This window comes from Girardinichthys multiradiatus, chromosome 11 (assembly GCF_021462225.1).
Source record: "Girardinichthys multiradiatus isolate DD_20200921_A chromosome 11, DD_fGirMul_XY1, whole genome shotgun sequence".
NCBI classification, from domain to species: Eukaryota; Metazoa; Chordata; class Actinopteri; order Cyprinodontiformes; family Goodeidae; genus Girardinichthys; species Girardinichthys multiradiatus.
The window spans coordinates 20,058,983-20,078,951 of NC_061804.1; the positions used below are offsets into that span (position 1 = coordinate 20,058,983).

The 19,969-nt window shown below is 39.9% G+C and overlaps 2 long non-coding RNA genes across 4 annotated transcripts; both read right to left on the reverse strand.

Moving 5' to 3' along the window:
* Positions 1-697: 697 nt before the first annotated feature.
* On the reverse strand, positions 698-4,154 carry LOC124875822. 3 transcript variants are annotated; one of them, XR_007040144.1, is made up of 5 exons: positions 4,118-4,154; positions 2,359-3,971; positions 2,065-2,174; positions 1,520-1,674; positions 698-1,181 (listed from the first exon to the last, which is right to left on the reverse strand). It is a non-coding gene; the product is annotated as an uncharacterized LOC124875822 (long non-coding RNA). The 3 variants fall into 3 exon arrangements; XR_007040143.1 differs by having other exon boundaries at positions 2,350-3,971; XR_007040142.1 differs by having other exon boundaries at positions 2,065-3,971.
* A 5,689-nt stretch (positions 4,155-9,843) lies between these two features.
* On the reverse strand, positions 9,844-13,728 carry LOC124876799. The gene is made up of 4 exons (XR_007040375.1): positions 13,455-13,728; positions 11,776-11,885; positions 10,211-10,420; positions 9,844-10,071 (listed from the first exon to the last, which is right to left on the reverse strand). It is a non-coding gene; the product is annotated as an uncharacterized LOC124876799 (long non-coding RNA).
* Between the last annotated feature and the right edge of the window lie 6,241 nt (positions 13,729-19,969).

Here is a 19,969-nt window from a genome sequence, read left to right on the forward strand (position 1 = left end):
GCTTGGTCTGTTGAGACTTTTATATGTTATCTGCTTGAACTTATCTGACCTGTGCATCTAGGAATGTGTCGTTTCGTATACATTGACCAAACTGGTTGGTTGTTAACTTCCTCCTTTCCTAGCAGTTTAGGATTTGTGATCTTACACTATGCAGACATGTTTGTGACTGCTCCTGCAAAACAGCATTGCTTACAAAAATACCTACCTGATCAAATATAAGCTTTTCAGTTCAGGAAACAAGAGTTTCTTTCTCTCGGTTGCTCACGATTCAAAATAGTAAGATTTAGGGGTGCACTGTAAAAATAAATATGTCAAAAATACGGTAAAATACCGGCAGCTGTGGTTGCCAGGAATGTACCGTAAAAAAAAAAAGGGCAGTCAGTACAAGAGAAAACAGTATATTCGTTTGGTAACCTTAAATTTTACAGTTGAAATTTTTTTTTTCACAGAAAGTTATTGTAGAAAAAAACAAATACTGTAAACCCTTATATTGTAATTTCTTGTGAAAAACATCTTTCCATAGATTTTTAGTTATCGGCTGTAAAAACAACAGATTTAATGCAGTTCTTTTTACAGTAATTTGTTGTTAATTTAACAGTAATGGGATAAACCATGTTACAGTAATTAACATTCAAAACAACAGAAATATGCTAAATCTTATTAAAGTCTATGTCGATAAAAAACACGGAAAATTGTGTAACAAATTACAACATTTATTTTGACCAATTAAATTTCACGGTAAATTCCTGGCAACCACAGCTGCCATTATTTTAATGCAAAAAATACAGAACAATACATGTAGAACATAAGTGGTTTGGCATACATTTTACTTTAGCAAATCTGCCCATATTTAACCATGGTACTAATTATCACTGATAAGAACATTTTACATACAATCTATGAAAAGACTAAAAGGATCATATTAATTGTCTATATGCTCAAAAAGCAGCACAAATCTTGACAATACAGCATCCATGACTGTAATAGTGGAATAAACAAACATGAAACAAATAGTTACTTGCCCCTAAATGATCAAGGGTAATGAGTCACTGAGTCTAGCTTTGGTAGAAGAAAGCACTCAAAACAGTGGAGTTTTAAATGCAGTTATCGAAGATACAAGCTCCGCTGAAGGACTCAAATGCTGTCCATCGGATGGTCACTTTGGACTGATAGAATCCTCTCTGCAGCCAAAAATAGAGAAAGTTACAAAGTTTTCTTAAGAGTTAAGATTGCAGGTCTTAAAACTATTCACAAGAAAGTGACAGACTCATAACAACCCAACAAAAAATATTATTAGTTGTAAAACAGTATCTAAGTGTAATTTATGATGGCACTTTTAACTTTCTGGCTCAATAAAGTTGCAAAAAGATCTAGTTCCTGTCATTCATTCTATATTTTATACTGTTCATTACCATTATTGTATGGAAATGCTCATCTGGACCAACTTGAGTGAGACAGATTAATGTTTGCATTTTCTGTCCAACTTTATTCTGCTGAAGTGAACAATACAACTGCTTACCTCTTATTGAATCTCTAGGTGCATACATGACGGAAGACAGGCGAGTCTCATACAGAAATAGTGGGACGTTTAGGGAAACCTGAAAAATGCCATCATCTCTCCATGAAGACTCAGGTTGACAATAAAGGTTTCCCTCTGAATTGGCAAGATCCATTCTGCATTTAGAAAGAAAACGACAAAGAGTACATACACCTATAAATATAACTACGAAAATAATAATGAGGCAAGAAATAACTAACAATATCAAAGCAAAACAAGTTTTCCCCAATGCTGCACTGTATGGATTTGTGTTGTTTTCCACACTCTTCCTACAACACTGACAATTCAGAATATCAGCAGCGCATGGCAGAAATGAAGATAAAAATGTTGCTATAATTTCATTTTACACATACTTTGGAATTTACCTAAATGAGCAAAGCAGTATAACACAGTACCACCGTGCCTAAAATGCACAGATTTCATATTACAATCAAATAAATGTTATTGAATGACCCATTCAACATTAACAGCTAAGCCATCCAAGCGGCTAAAATAGTGCAACATACCAAAACTTTCCAGCCAAGGTTTGATTCTGTCTTCAGCACATTTTCATTGATCATATTCTTGACACTGGTTTGCCTGTCATTCTCTTCTGATGCTGTTCACAAAAGCAGACCTAAATTGCACAGAGAGGGAGAAGACATTTTTTTGAAATTGGTTCCTTGAGGTTGCAGTTCAAATTCAGGGCTTGAAAAGGGCAGGAATAAGACTTAACTTTCTGTTCATAAGAAAAGATCAAATAAGATTTAGACAGCCGATAAATATTTAAAATATCAAAGATCTGTGCTTACTTTACTAACCTCGAAGAGACTTTCAGGTCTTAGCTGTGTCACCGTCCTTAAACCTACTTTTATGTCAATGTGTCAGAAAACCACTGAAAAAACAATTTCAAATGTCCTTCACTGACAGTTTTATTGTCTCGAATGTATTTGACCTTTCCCTGGTACTCAAGTAAACGGTTTCAAAGGAATAAAAGCAAAACATTTTAAAGCTTCTCCTAGCATTATATAAAAGAAATCCAAAACTGTTAAAGCTCTACATATTGATTCAATTATTGTAAAAGAGAAAATCGCATTTTCAAAAAAAAAAAAAAAAAGAAAATAAATAAATGCCTCAAAATATAAATGACAAAACAATAAAATGGCAAAGTTATGACCTCACTTAAGTGATCAAGCCAATATGCACAATAAGCAAGTACACTTTGTAGAACCTTACTGCTACAAAATGCTGGTGCTATTTGAAAACACTTCACAACAAGTTTACCAATAACAAATTTACAGATAATATTAACGGGTATACCGTCCTCTTAAAACCTTAGCCTTAATTTAATTCAGTAAAACCACCTTATCGTGTCTCCCGACTTTAGTCACTTAAATGTACAGAGCATTTTCAATGCAACGCCTGAAGGGACAGGAATACAACACTCATTATTATGGGCTGAGATTTGTGCCACTAGAAACTAAATGAGAATTATTATATTTAATTTGAAAAGTGTGATCTGAAATTGAATTTTTTGCTTTGAAATTGGATTTAACCACCTTGAAAAATTCTACTCTCTATATTCCTTCAAGTCAAAAATACTAAATTCAATTTCAGTTCACACAATACAGATTTTATTTCAAAACCTAATATTGAATTTCAGATCATGATTTTCAATCTCGATGTAATGATTACATTCAGTTTCTAGTGGAACAGATTTCAGCCCATACATTGTGAAGACAAAATAAAATTTAAACAGTTTAAACACTTTAGTGTAAAAAATATGACCGCAATGAAAACAGCAAGAATAAAGTTATCAATAGCAATAGGTCAGATAAAGTATAAACTGCTTTAAACAACAAATGTCTCTAAATTTCTGTTATTTGAATCCATTGTTTCAAAGAACAGAAAGCAAAACCTCTGAAAAACATTCATGTAACAACAAAAAACATGAAATAGTTCTCATCAGTTGGGATAACAGATAACATGAAAGAATACAAATAATACAGAATATAGTTCCCAGTCTGACTGAACCCATCAGTTCAACATGTCTTTAAATGGTCTCTCGCCACTCATGATCAGACCGTTCTGCAATGAGGGTGAGCACTCTTGGGTTGACATGCGATGTCTTCTTTTCAGTTTTTTCAACTTTTGTTCCCTTCTCTGGGTTAATGTTGAAAAAACACCTTGATAAAACACGAGAATCAATAATTACACAAACAATAAGGTAATAAGTGTAGAAGTATAAAAACTAAAATAAATTATCTCTGAAGGAACTCAAGTGTGGAGCCAAGTTTCACTGGATAGTGGATGTTAAGGCAGTAGTAGCTTCCAAGCATCAGACAGATTGCAGAGATGAAGTCTGTTATATGGTCATTCACAACTTTGTGGTCAACACTCAGCATGAAAAGTCTTGATGTGTAGCAGGAGGAGCCTTGGAAGAAAATGCAAGTGTTTAATAATTACCAGCAAAACACTCCTTTGCCATTAAATTGTGTCTTAAAAGTGTAACAGTTCAGGAATTTAATGTAAAATATCCTTAAATTTGCTTAGGTTCCTTCCAGTGAAACATCAACTTACCACAAACAATGATGCATGGTGTCACTGGCAGGGCTTCTCTCGCTAGACATGTTTCTTCAACATAGTGGAGGAGGGTCTCCTCTTTTTCATCAAAATAGGAGAGAAGGAGGAGCATCATATCCTTGACATCCTCTGAGCTGCCCTTCAGCTGTCCTCCCTGCATCCGAAGCTTTACGACAGCCTCCAGGACTCGCTTACTCTTGTCTCCGCAAGTAGTTTCCAGAAAGTGCAGAAGTTGTTTTGCTTTCTTTTCAAGACTTGTGAGAAAAGTCTGTTTTAGTGGTACTCCAGTAAGCTCTTCGAAATGAACGCTCATTCCAATCCTTCTATGAGTATTTGCAAGTCTGCTCCCTTGTTGATTGCTTTACGCTGAGAGTAGTAGGTGCATTTCATTAGGGTTTTTCCTTCTTCAGGACTGAAGCTCGTCTGTTCACTGAGAATCTTCATTTGTTTCTGCTTCTCCTGCTGGCTCTGCAATGTCTCACTGACAGGCAAAAATTTTATGTCCCACTTTATGCAGCCATATGTGTCTTGGATAGATGCTCGCTTTTCAGGTGGTACTTCATCTGTGTCATCTGATCCTTTTCTGCGCTTCTGTATCATTGGTAATGAAGACCTCTTCACATTCTCAATTCTTGCTTGGATCTGTTTGACCAATGAGTGGTACCCCTGTCCCACGACATCCCCTTTGATAACATCCTGTAGTGAGTTGGGATACATTGCAACCAGTCTTTTGGCCATTTCTGTTGAGGCTCTTCTAGATGGAGAGGTACAGTTCTATTTCGTATAGGCTTCGCCCTTTAAGGCTATCGCTAGTGGGTTTATCCCTTCGCGCGCAGCGCAGCACTGAAAACTTTAGTCCACGCCCACCTGCTGTGTGGGCCCCACCCCGGTCCGTATAAATTACGGTGAGACCGGACAAACGGCTCCCATTTTTCTTCAGCGACAGCTTAAGAGCACTGATTCAAGAAGAACCATGGGTAGCGTCGGCACTATCCGCCTCTGCCCGGCTTGTAACACCGGCTACATCATGAGTTATGACCTGCATGCCATCTGCGAGGGCTGCCTCGGTCCTGATCATGCAAGCCTGGCCTTGACCCCGCAGTCCACCTGCCCTTCCTGCAGGCGTCCGCCTCTGGAAGAGAAGCACCAATGTGCCGCTCAGGTTGCTGCGGCGACCAACAACACCGCCTTCCTGGCCTACACCATCTCCAAGAAGGCTCGGGAGATGGAGCTGCCACCGGAGGATGTGGAGGAATTCTGCAATCTCGCAGACACCATCCTCAACCTCTGTGCGGCGTCGGCTGTGCGCTCCTCCCTCATCGCTGCCTGGCAGACCTTGCTACAGTGACAGATGTGGCTTCAGCTCTCCTCCTCCATCCCTGAGGATTTTAAGAGGGAGTTACTGGAGGGACCGATCAGTCCGGATGGGCTGTTCGGTCCTCATTTCCAGTCCGTGCTGGGCCAAATGCAGACCTCTCAAGAGGAACTTGAGCAGGTCAAGAGACATGGGTCTCTTAATCGCTCTGGCTTCCGGTCGTCCCATACCACCGGCCGCTGGCGGGATCGCCGTGATCAGCGGCAGCAGCAGAGACGCTCCACGGCCGCAGCTCCCCAAGTTCCTCCGCCCACTGCTCCGTCTACTCAGCCGCAGCAGCAACGCAGAGGTCGGCAGTTGGCGTGTGCCTGGTCCAACCCTCCACAGGAGCCACGGCGGAGATTTAAAAAGTGACTGGTGGGGGGGGGGGGATGTGTGTAAAACTGATTGTTTTGAAATAAAACACGTAAATTTCTCTAAGAGCAAGTTTCCGTTTTATTCTGGCTCAGCCAGATCGTACGATCTCGCTGTGCTTTCTTCACACATCCTCCACTCCTAATGAGACGGCCCATTTTAAACGACCATTTAAGAGGCCCCACGATCTCAGTTTCAAAGCATGACTCCACGAGAGCATACTATGCTGTTCCGGTAGAGCCACGCTCGCTGCCTTCTCCCTCCTGTCCTCCCCAGCTGTCAGTGGGTGAGATCACAGAGGATGCACAACAGCAGCTCCCTACGAAGTGGCGCATCAGTGATGCCCCCGCTCAACACCGTGCTGCAAGCCTGGGTGAATATCCCCCTGGTGAGGCTGGTTTACAGCCCTTTCGATTCGAGCCCCCCATGGGTACCTCCGATCAGAATCCGAGTCGGGTAACGGCGGTAGGGGCTCTAGCCTGGCTCGTATCCATGAGCACCACAGATAAATGCGCGGCCGCTCTCAGAGTACTACTCAGAGTGGCGTCGCGTATGTTCCCTGGACAGGTGGATGGACAGACTGATCAGCAGAGGTTACACGCTGCAGTTCCCGTCTCCGCCCCCACCGTTCAGAGGGATTTTGGAGACAGTCCTGTCCTCACCGGAGCAGAGCTCCGTTCTCATGTCAGAACTGCAGGAACTCCTGATAAAAAACATCATTTCCAGGGTTCCTCGCGGAGAGGAAAACACGGGGTTTTATTCTCGATATTTTCTGGTTCCCAAGAAAACAGGAGGTATGAGACCAATTCTCGATCTGTCCCTGTTCAACAAAGCGATCATGGAGAGACGTTTCCACAGGCTGACAGTCAGACAGGTGATGGAGAACGTTCACCAGAACGACTGGTTCACCTCCATAGATCTGAAGGATGCTTATTTTCACATCCCCATCATCCCGAAACACCGCAAATATCTGCGTTTCGCTTATCAGGGGATCTCATATCAATACAACCGCCTGCCGTTCGGTTACTCTCTCGCCCCACGCACGTTCTCCAAATGTGTGGAGACGGCGTTGCAGCTGCTGCGCTCGGCAGGGATGAGGATCCTCTTTTATCTGGACGACCTGCTTTTGCTGGCTCGGTCCAGAGAGGAAGCAGCGGTACAGACAAAGAAGCTGGCCGCACATCTGACAGTTCTGGGGTTTTCAATAAACTGGCAAAAAAGTTCTGTTTTCCCATCCCGGATGATCGTTTATCTGGGGTTGGAGTTAAACTCAGCCACAATGAGAACCAGGCTCTCTCAGCCGAGAACAGACGCGCTGTCAGCGCTTCTTCTCCGTGTCAAACCCCACAGCGTAGTGACAGCTCTGTCATTATGCGATTACTGGGAATGACGTCAGCGGCACACGTGGTTGTTCCGCTGGGTCTGCTTCATATGAGACGTCTTCAGAGATGGTTCATCCGCCTGCGCATAGATCCTGTGCGTCAGAAGAGGCGGATGATCTCAGTCCCTCCTTCAGTGGGACCCGACCTGGCCCACTGGTGAAATCCCCACATCCTGTCAGAGGGAGTTCCCCTCAGCAGACCTGCATCACACGTCTCAGTGTTCACAGACACATCCCTGTCGGGATGGGGAGGAACGTGTCAGTCTCAGGCGGTGGGAGCACAGCGGCCAGACCACATGTCTCTCCACATAAACGTGCTGGAGCTTCTCACAGTGTGGAAGGTGACACAGCATGTTGCTCCTCTGCTGCGGGATCAGCATGTTCTGATCCACACAGACAACAGAGTGGCAGCAGCGTACATAAATCGCCAGGGAGGTGTGAGCTCGGCTCAGCTGCTAAACATTTCCAGGCGGCTGCTGTGCTGGGCGTACATGAACCTGCTCTCCATCAGAGCAGTGTACATCCCCGGCGTCCTGAACAGAGGAGCGGACATCATGTCCAGAGGTGGTCCTCGTCCCGGGGACTGGAGTCTCCACCCCGAGCTGATTGTTCAGATCTGGAGCAGGTTTGGGAAAGCAGCAGTGGATCTTTTCGCCACACGGAAGAACGCACAATGCCAGTTGTGGTTCTCACTGAGCCCACGGGAGGATCCACCGTTAGGAGTGGACGCCTTTGTTCACAGCCCGTGGCCGAAAACGCTCCTTTATGCCTTTCCACCAATTCTGCTGATCCCGCGGCTCCTGGATCGAATCCGAGAGGAACAGCTCTCAGTGATTCTCGTAGCCCCCGAGCGCAAAAGCGCGCCATGGTTTCCGAGCCTGCAGCAGCTGGTGTCAGGTCGCCCATGGCAGCTGCCGTGGAGAGAGGATGCACTCCTCCAGGCAGGAGGGGCGATCAGGAGCGTCCCAGAGTTAGGTCAGCATCTCTGCGTCTGGCCGCTAAACAGGAGCGCTTAGAAAGGCTGGGTCTCCCGCACGATGTGGTACGCACGATTCAAGGCGCACGAGCCGCCTCTACCATAGCGTCATACGCATCAAAGTGGGCAGCTTTTCAGCGCTGGTGCGCAGAGAAAGGCATGGAGCCTTTTTCATGTCCATTAGGCTGCGTGCTGTCATTCCTCCAGCAGCTGATGAACAGGAATTTAGCTTTCAGCACCATTAAAACTTATGCTGCAGCTATTTCCTCCTGTCATGAGGGTTTTGGTGACAGAACGGTTTTTAACCACCCGCTGATGAAGCGTTTTCTGCGGGGTGTACGTAGACACAGACCCGTGTCACGGCCTCTAGTCCCTCAGTGGGATTTAGCGCTCGTCCTGCGCTCACTGGTTAAAGCCCCATTTGGGCCCTTAGATCAGGCTCCACTAAAATTTCTGTCTTTTAAAACAGCCCTGCTGTTAGCTCTGACATCTGCGAAGAGAGTGAGCGATTTATCTGCGCTCTCTGTCGCTCCTTCATGTCTCAGAATACGAGCCGACGGCAGCTCAGCTGTGCTGCGTCCTAACCCTGCTTTTACACCTAAAAGCGTCACGAGTTCGTTCAGATCGAGAGTGATAACTCTGGATGATTTTTATCCTCCTCCTCATAACTCTGAAGAGGAGGCCACCTCTCATCTCCTCTGTCCCGTGCGCGCGCTTTCATGTTACGTAGCGAGCACGGCTGCACTGCGCCGCTCCCAGCGTCTGTTCGTGCATTACAGAGAAAACTCTGCAGGACGTTCTCTATCTGTCCAGCGCCTCTCACATTGGCTGTGTGAGGCTATTTCACAGGCTTATATTTCCTCTGGATTGGATCCTCCAAAGAATCTCAGAGCTCATTCGATCAGGGGGATTTCATCCTCCACGGCTCTGCATGGAGGAATGACAGTGGAGGACATCTGCACAGCAGCCTCATGGTCTTCTCCATGCTCATTTATTCGTTTCTACCTGCGAGATGTGTCAGGTTTCTCCATGACTCATTCTGTTCTCAGGGTTTTGACAGAATGACTCTTATTTCGTTGCATTTATTATTGAGTCACCCTTCCTGCATGCAGACGCAGGGTGTCGTAATATTATTATCAGCCACTGATCGTGACTTATGTTATTGTCACTGCGGCTATATTCATTAAGCCTCCGTGTGAACAGAGGTTATTCTCCTCTGTTGTGTTGTCTGTGACACACGAGGTTGTTCTGCTGCATCATTACGCATGATACAGCTGCTGATCTGTCTCCACGTTCCCTCATGGAGATTTTTGACCTGCTCTGCTCATCGTTACACTGTTACAGTTCGTAACCTGTTTTCCAATTACAGCAGCAGGTCTGTTATCTCAGCCTTTCCCTGACCAGATATTTTTTCTGTTCATTGTGATGCGCAAGACGCTTGGAATGCGTCATGACGCATTCAGAAGGCTGATTTTTGGTGTCATTAGGCGAGCAGATGTTCAGTTGTGGTCTGGATGGACCCAGTGAGGCATAGACTACATCCTGCTTCGCCTTTATCCCACTAGCGATAGCCTTAAAGGGCTGCGCCTATAATCATAGAATCTGAGGTTACAGTATGTAACCAACGGCTTTCATCATCTCCTTAAAAATGATGCGGATCATCTCCCTCCGCAATCTTGGCTTTGGCATTTTTTCTCTCTGAAGACATTGGATCAGGCCTTCCGGGAAATTCTCACAAGGAATTTTAAATTTATCAACCCAGTCTAAAGAAGGCGATGGACGACTGGGTGAGGGGGAGGCAGAAAATGTGGAGCACGAAGATGGCGATGATATGCTTGCCTGGGAGGAAATTTCACTGTTCAGTGCTGTAAAAAAAAAAAAAATCAATTTATATTAAATACTGTTTGGACATTGTTTTTTGTCATTATTCCTTGTAATTCAAATATACGGAAAAAGACTGAAAGCCATTCATGGCTATTGTACATTAAAAGGTATTATACTTACTGGTTTGCTTCCATGCAGCCAGAGGTTTTCTTGCATGATTTGGTCTCAGGACAGAGTCCAGATCTGTTTCATTGATGAACTGTAAGTCATCGGATGTCTCCACCCCTAATGAGTGTAGTGCCTCTAGTACGATTTCAAGGACTGAGGGAGCCAGGACCGGCAGTACTTTAGTGATGGAACTTCTTAGGTTGTCACCCATTTCCAAGATGTCTGATAAAAGAATGTGAATAAAATGTCAGTTTACAATAAGTGGTACATTTGGTCTTAAAATATGAAGCCAATCATAAAGTGTTCAGTTTCCTCGAGCAACTCAAGCCGAGTGGAGAGGCAACATAAACTCCCCCACACAACCTTTTAAAGAAGACAGTCATCATAGCAGAAAAAAAATCATGAGACACATAGCAAGTATTGACAATTACACTATACAACGTCCATATATAATACAGTGTTTTATCAGTACCTACAGCTCAATTACAGTGACAGCACACAATGTTTCAATGGAACCATTTGAGATGAACCATGAACCATGTAAGATGTTAATGGATAGAAATCGATTAAGTCATTGATCTTTAGGCACTGCATCTTTTCATTTTCCTTTCTCACTGAGTAAAGATGATACTGAGAATGATATTCTGTCAAGTGCACCGACACCAGAAAATAAACACTGTCATTTTTTTATCAAAATAAGGACAACTTCACCAAAGTCAACAGTCAGTGCCCCCTGTGACAAGAAATTGTCCTTTCTTGTATTGTGTTCCTTTGTACATCATTTCGACTGTGACCTTTGTATTGGTTTCAGTAAAGTCAAACGTTTGAACTGCATCTTGAATGACTTTACTGTACAGCATTGAGTAAAATGGAGAACAATCTTTGACTTTCAAAACAGACTGACCCAATGACCCTGCTGCAAGATAAGCCTGAAACATTTGATGTTGTTCAGAGAGTGTATGACAGAGGTTTTTGAAATTTTTCAAATTTCTCGCACATCTCTTGAAATAACTGTGCTTATTTTCAAAGCGCGTTGTCCATAGTCTTATCAAGGGGCCAAATTTCAGAATGAGTGCTGGGTAATGGCGTAAAAAATGGTGTTTTGGTCTCGGGTTGCTTTCTGGGAACAGAGCTTTTCTTGACTCTAAATATTCTTGAATAAGAACATCAAGATATGCTACCTGAGGCACAGAGATTTTCTGAGCACATACAATATCCATGATATCTTTCAGCTGCAGAGTCAACTGCCACACATCATTTGTAGGGTCTTTGACTGTGTCGCCAACTATGAGAGATAGCAATCGGAGGAAGTTCCAGTTCTGTACAGCCTGTCCTGAGAGTTTAGCTGCTTGAGGGCTGACTTCACTTGGTTTTGTAGAAGCATCAGTGGCATGGTATGTAAACAGTTTGATGCGTCGATTCAGGGTAGAATAAGTGAACCATTTCTTTTCTTTATGAAATACTTAAGATACAGTGCCATGTCGTAAGCCAAAACTCCCTCAAAGATGTCATGACCTAGACATGGTGGCAAGCCTGGCATACAAACATGGAAGTATCTCAAAGAATTGAATACTGACCCAAACATTACTCCTTCAACGTCTGGTGTATTGTCAATCTGGAGGCGGTCAACAGCAGAGTTGTAGTTCTCTTTGGTATGCTCTGGTCCACACAGATTTGGGTCAGCACCCTGAAATTCAGATTTGGTTATTAGGCAGTACCTGCAGAAGTACTTTGAGGAACTGACATTTTCAGAAAAGCCACCAATACAATGAGAACCCAAATTATCTCCAGCAATACAAAACAAGGTTCCTTTGACTGTAGTGTCATCGGATACAACAATTCCATCGTCCTCCAATTCCTTCAAGTCTGTTAGTAATTCTGAAAACACCTTAGCATGATCAAAACCTTTGAAATCCTTCTCCCTGCACAGTAAGACAAGAGACATGTGGTCTGTGTCTGAACGTACATGAAGTGGCAAGTTAGCCACTGATGCATATACAGCTAATACCTTGTGCTTTGTCCTTGCAGAGCCTAAAGGGTTAACAACCTCGAAGGCATCCTGGTAAAGTACTAGCTTGAGACATGAAGGGTTTTGATCAAAAAAGACATTTGATTTAAACAACTTACTATCACTTATGTCACACAGAACATCAGCAGGAGACTCAGAGGGCTCTTCTGTTTTCGGCATTAGATCAGACTCTAACAAACATTTTAAAGTCTCTCTCAAAGGCACATAATAGGCAAATCTGTCTGTTCTCATCTCTCCCTAAAAACATTTTCTTTGGCTCCACATAGTTGAACGCTTTTTTAAACGTCTGAGCTCTTGAGTACACTGTCCTCATTGGCCCTGTATGACAGGTAGAGAACAGATCAAAGCCTTTGACAGACTTTGCTGATGTCCTCATCTGATAATGATGTGTCATCTTTTAACAGTGATGCAAGTTTACTCAAACTGTATGTCTGACCCAACTCATGAATGTTCTGCATTTCCTCCACAATGTTCTGTATGGTGGAAGCAGGCAGTAGAAACTGACCCTGCAATTTTAAGTAGAATAGTGAGACGTTTCTCAGAAAAAGATAACAGAATTCCGGGGATATTTCCGTATTACCTTCATCTGTACTGGACTGTGTGGCAGCCTCAGAAACCAGGGGGACAAAGTCTAGTGATGTAGTTGGAACTGATGATGATTGACCTGCAGAATCTCTATATAAGTCACAAATGCAGCTGTCGGAAAATTCTCTGTGTTTACGTGACATGTGGGCAGTAAAAGATGATTTTACCTTAAAAGTATTTGTGCATCCTCGTACTGGACAAGTCACCTCGTGTCCTTCCACAACATGGCTCTTTAGATGAGCTATTAACGCTTTTGAATCCTGACACTGGTGTTCACACATCGACATTGCGCATTTAAAAGCGGTAACCGCCTCAACAACCGTGACATTGGTAGGGGCAGCGTGCCTTCGATAAAAATGAGCCTTAAATGCGCTTCATACCTGGTGAATGTCTGCTTGCAGTCAGCTTCAATGCACTTGAACAAACAACGTGGCTCATTACGATGTAGTTTGCAATGAAGCACATAGCCCCTTAATGACTGCACCACCTTGCCGCAGAAATTACAGTGCAACAGGGTAACTTCGCACACGTTCAGTGCAATAAAATTCCTCTCCAACACAAAGATAACACAACATTAAATGTGAAAAAATTGAAACGAACTTCGAATTATGTTTTCCCTCAAGACTGGACAGATGTACTCACCTCACCTAGAACTTTTGGTCAGTCGGGTTGTGGAAAATGTCCCAAGAAGTTCAAATTTCAGCGGCCACAATGGCGCTGGCACGAGGTCGCAAACTGCGTTGTTAACGTTGAGGAATGATGGACAGGATGTCTCCTCCTGCTGGCAAAAAGAGCGGTCTGCACACAGCTCTTCTTCTTCTTCGATTATTTATTGGCGGTTGGCAAATAACTTTGAGGTGTGCATTACCGCCACCGACTGGTATGGAGTGTGGTTCTTCATGGTTTTAAATCTTATTTACTATTACAACAATCAAATTCTATTTATTAATTTAGTTTTCTTGACAAATCTAATTATAATTTGAATATGTTTGCTACCTAAACTTCTTTGCAAAGTGTCTATCAAAATAAAATTGTCTTTAATACCTACAAATTCTCTCCTTAAAATTGTTCTTTCTTGTTCATATTTCTGACACTTCAATATTACATGTTCTATTGTTTCCTCTTCTCCACAATGATCACATTTTCCTGTATTATGTTTCTTTATTTTAAACAATGTATAAATAAGTCCTGTATGTCCTAGTCTTAATCTTGTAATTAATCTTTCCTCTTTTCTACTCCTTCTTCCTGTTCTTACTTCTCCTACTATCTTGTTGATTCTGTAAAACCATCTTCCTTTCTTTTCTTCATCCCACCTTTTTTGCCACTCTTTCCCGATTCTCTGTTTAATTATATTTCTTGCCTCTGACCTACTAATATTAATTATAAAGCTAATGTTGTTTTGTGTTGCCTTCTTTGCCATCCTGTCTGCCATCTCATTCCCTCCAACTCCTACATGCGCTGGTACCCATAAAAACACTAATATTAATCCCATTCTTTGTATTCTGAATAAAGTATGTTTTATTTCCAACAACATGTCTGGTCTACCCTCTGAATGATTATGTTTTAAACTTAATAATGCTGAACTTGAGTCTGAACAAATTATTGTTTTCAATGGTTTTATATCCTCCACCCACTGCAATGCTAACAATATGGCTAATAATTCTCCTGAATATATCGATAATCCATCTGTAATTCTTTTTCCTACTTTTATTTTAAATTCTGGTATTACAAATGGTACTCCTATTTTTTCATTTGTTTTTGATGCGTCTGTGTAAATCTTGACATAATGATAGTAATTGTTTATATATTCTTGTATTATACTTGAATCTAATCTACATTTCGTATCCTTTTTCTTTTCCATCAACACCATATCCACCACTGCTTCTGGTAACAGCCACGGTGGCACTACTGGCAAAGGCAACATTAAACTTATTTCTTTTTCATATATTTGAAATTCTTCTGCTATACTATTGATAATCCAACCAAAACTCTTAACTTGTTTTTTTTCTTTTTCCCAGCATGGTTTTAAAATATCACGTGTGGGATGATCTGGATTATTGCTTTGTAAATTTATCCAGTAATTTATTGCTAACTGTTTCCTTCTTATATCTAATGGCATCTCTCCCATCTCTACCTGAAGTGCTGCTATTGGACTGGTTCTGATTGCTCCTGTACAAATTCTTAAAGCTTGATGTTGTATATTGTCTAATTTAATAAGATGTGTGTTTGCTGCTGATCCATAAATTATACTTCCATAATCAATATTTGATCTAATTAATCCTGTATAAATTCTTTTTAATGATGTTCAATCTGCTCCCCAATCAATACCAGCCATACATCTCATAATATTTAATATTGTTTTGCATTTATCTATGATTCTTTCTATATGTACTTTCCATATAATTTTTTCATCAAACCATATACCTAAAAATTTTATATTTTGTACTTGTTCTAAAACTTGATTGTATAATTTTAGTTTGATATTTTCTCTTTTCCTTTTCTGTGTAAACACCATTATTTTTGTTTTTTCCACTGAGAATTTAAATCCCCATTGATTTGCCCATTGTTCTATTCTAATAATCTCATCCTGTATTTTCTTTTCAATAAGTTTGATATTACGACCCCTTTTCCATATAGCTCCATCATCTGCAAATAGTGAAAAACCGACTTCCTTACCAATATTTTTAAATACATCATTTATCATTATAGAAAACAATAACGGACTTATAATACTTCCTTGAGGAGTACCATTATCTATTATATATTTACCTGACAATTCTTGACCAATTCTTACTTGTATTGTTCTTTTTGATAAAAAATCTTTAATCCAGTTAAAATTTTTTCCAGTAATACCCATTTTATTTAATTTAATTAATAATCCTTCGACCCACATCATGTCATAAGCTTTTTCTATGTCGAAAAATACAGCTACTACATTTTCTTTGTTTATTTGTGCTCTCCTAATTTCATATTCTAAACATAATGCTGAATCATTTGTGCTTCTCCCTTTTCTAAACCCATTTTGATTTCTAGATATATATCCATTAATATTTAAATAATATGTTAATCTATTATTAATCATTTTTTCCATTATTTTACAAATATTTGATCTTAATGCGATTGGTCTATAATTTTCTGGTTTTGTGTTATCTTTTCCTGGTTTAGCTATTGGAATAATTATTGCTTCCTTCCAGCTCTGTGGCAGCTCTCCCTCCTCCCAGACTTTATTGTATAAATCTAATATTTTTTCTTTTGCTTTGTCATTGAGATGTTCTATCATTGTAGAGTAAAATTGATCTTTTCCAGGTGATGTATTTTTTGTTTTCCTGGTAACAAAGTTCAATTCTCCTTTTGTAAATGGTTAATTTATTAATTTATTCGTATATACGTTATTTCACATTAAATCTTTATATTTCATCTTTGTGATTCCCTACCTTTCTTTCCTTTTTCACTAATATTATTTGAACTATGAATTTTACTAAATGTTTTAGCTAATATTTCTGCTTTTTCTTTATCTTCCGTTATAGTTGTATTATCTATTTTTAATATAGGATATCCATATTCTTTTCTAATACCCTTCATTCTTTTAATCGTTTTCCAAATTTGATCAATTTTTGTTTCTCTCCCTACGGTATTACAAAAGTTTCTCCAATATTCTCTTTTTGCATTCTTAATGATCTTTCTTACCTTTGCCAGCTTTCTTTTGTACTCAATTAGATTCTGATAAATTGGGTTACTTTTTAACATTTTAAATGCTTTATTTCTTAATTTTATTACTTCACTACATTCTTTTGTCCACCATGGCACAATTTTTTTATCGTTCTTTCTTCCTCCTTTTTTTATTGATTCTTCTGCAGCCTGTAAGATTTTTTTTACAGATATTTATATTTAAACTATTTATATCAATTGACTCATCTATTTCTTCCAATTTCTTTTGACTTAAATATTAGAATTTTTCCCAATCAGCCTTATTAAAGTTCCATCTTTTATATAATCCTGTATTCCTGTTATTTATTAATATTCCTGTTATGATTTTAATGGGGTAATGATCACTGCCTACTGTTGTATCTTTGTCAATGTCCCACTCACAGTTATTGGCTAAACAATTTTATACTATTGTTAAATCAATCACAGACTCTGTACCTGTTTTTACATTAATTCTTGTTCCTCTTCCATCATTTATACATACCAAATTTTTTATTTCCATTATTTCTTCAATAAGTTGTCCATTTTTATCATTACATTTTCCCCATAATGTGCTGTTAGCATTAAAATCTCCACACCAGATTACTTTTCCTTCTAAATACACCATTAATTCATCCATCAACTCGAATGATAATATTTTACATGGATTATAAAAATTTATTATCTTACATTTTTCTTTTTTATTGTAAATTTCAACTACTATGCATTCTAAATTTTTACCTTTTCCTAATATCTGATATTGTATCCCTTCTTTTATAAATATTCCACATCCTCCTCCACTTCCTTCTATTCTATCCCTTCTGATACTATTATACCCTTTAAACACAAAATCTAGGTTTGGCTTTAACCACGTCTCCTGTATACATATAATTTCTGGTTTTTCTTCAATTCCATCTATATACCCTTTAAATTCCTGTCCATTAGCGATTAAGCTTCTTGCATTCCACTGTAATATTATCATATGTTTCTATCAGCTGTGGTTCCTCCTTGCCTTCCATCTGTTTCCAACTTTTTATTAATGTTTTCCCAAGATCCTTCTTTAAACCCTAAGAACTTTTCTGCTCCTCTGACAATTATTTTAATCTTTTCTGTTTTGTGTTTAGCCTGTTCAGTGCAGTTAATGACATAAGCTATGAATAATATCAGTTTTTCCACAGACATTGTAACATTTTCCTCTGATTCTACTTTTCTTTGTTGATGATCTGGAATCCTAATTTGACCTTCACCCTTGATCTTTCATTCTGGACATTTTTGACTGCTTCAGCATAGTTTATGTTTTTAGTCATTTTAATTTGTTGAATTTCTTTTGCTTTCTTCCTTACCTCACATCCCCCGAATGTGACTCTATGTTGCCCTCCACAATTGCAACATTTTTCCTGCACTTCTTCCCCACAATCTTCAATTCTGTGATCTTCTCCACATTTTGGACATCTTTGTTTTCCTTTACAGACAGCTGCTATATGACCATATCTCTGACATTTAAAACATCTTAGTGGTGGAGGAATGAAAGGCCTCACAGGAAAACTCAAATATCCTATTTTGACATTTTGTGGCAACACTGTTTCTTAAAAGTCTATTAAAATTGACAGGCTTCCTACTCTTTCTCCATTTACATTTTTTGTCAGTCTTTTGAGATTTTTTATCTTTGCACCAACAATGCTTTTTTTTTTAAATTTGTCTATATCTTCCTCCAGAGGAATGCCATAAATTACCCCCCGAATGATTTTATTTTCTCCTATAATCTTCCTCTCTGTCACCGTTTTCTTGCAAATGTTTTCAACTTGTAAAGCCTTTCTTCTTTGTTCTTCGGTTTTACACAACACCAGTATATTTCCATCTCTCAATACCTTCACCATTTCAACATCTCCTATCTTTTTTTTAACTTCTCTAGATAGTGAAATAGGACTCAGGTTCTCTTTTTCTTCTTCATTTTTGATCTTTAATATTATTTTACATTCTTCCCTTCCAATTTTCCTCCTAACTACTCTCTCTTCTTCAGAACTGTTTTCTTCCAGCTCTCTTTTACTCCTTTGGCTGTCTAACATTTTCCCTTCTTCTGCTTTACCTCTTCCGCGTCCTCTCCCTCTACTTACTGGCGTCCATTCATCAAAGTCCATATTGTCCTCCTGTGTGTCCATTCTGAACCAGTCACATACCAGTTTATGCCTTTTACCGCCACTTCCAAAAGTAAATAATCTCTGACACTGTGGGGTTCTAAGGAGTCCGGCGTTTTCAGACCGACTACAGCCTCTCCAGGTCCCTCCTGCACACAGCTCAGCAGCGCGCCACGCTATTGGTCAAAACGCTCCGTAACGTCGTCAATTGGATAATATCTTTCATGGGAGGAGGGTCCTACCAGAAAACACATTTTTCTTCCAATTTGAGCGCTCTGCAACTTAAAATGTCACAGTGAAAAACTTATAAAACGCGTTTAAACCAGCAGTTCAGCTCTAAATCAACAACCACTACACCAACTCGAGATTAAAGGCACATAAAGGTGGTCTGATTAACAGAAATATACTTTACTTTTTTTTTTTTCTGTAAATAAAGAAACAAAATTGAGAACTATTAAAACCAAAAAGGATACTCTCTATTTGTTTCACTATTTTGTCATTTGTAGAAATTAAATGGTTATTATAAAATGCGATTAATTTTTTGTTTGTATTTTTGTGCTGAGATCTCCTCTTTTTAAAGTATTTGCTGTTGACAATTTTACAGTGGACAATGTATTTCTTTTTACATTTTGCAGTTGTAAAAATGAAGGCTTGTGTTTGCTTCACAATCAACAGGTCTATACCGTAAATTTGAATGTGCACACCTCCATAAGCTGTAGTTTTACCCAATTAATTCTGTAAAATTTAAGGTTTTTAGATATTTCTATCATTACAGTATTTTCTTTAAAAATTTGTGCATATTTATTTGTTTTCACTGTAAATAATTCTAGTTTTCACAATTTTCCACTGTAAAATTAAACATCTTTTCAAATTTCTCATACATAAAATAACAGTTAAGTTATACAGGAAAAGAACATTTGTGGTATTACGGTCTTTTACTGTTGCTATTTGACGTTCTTTTGCTGTATTTTTTACTGACTTATTTTACAGTGATATCTTCCAAGGAAGTAAAGGCACGTGAAATCCTTCCTGTGCTTTCATTGTTTTTCAGTGTGACGGCCCCTCCACTAGGGGGTCTGTGTGTTTTCTTTTTCAGGTTGAACCTGCCATTTGTGGCATGAGACCCACCTGGGCCCGGTGAGCTCCTACCTGCTCCTCTGTGTGGCTCCTCTGTTCAGAGGGGAGTTCACCCTGTCCACCTCTGATGTTTGGTTTTAGTTAGGTTTGTGTTTTTTGTAACCATTTACACTTCCTCACATACATGCAGTGTAGTGTTACTCTTTCATTGTCCGATGAGCTAACCCCTCCCTCCTACTTCCCTATTTCTGAGGGGATTGC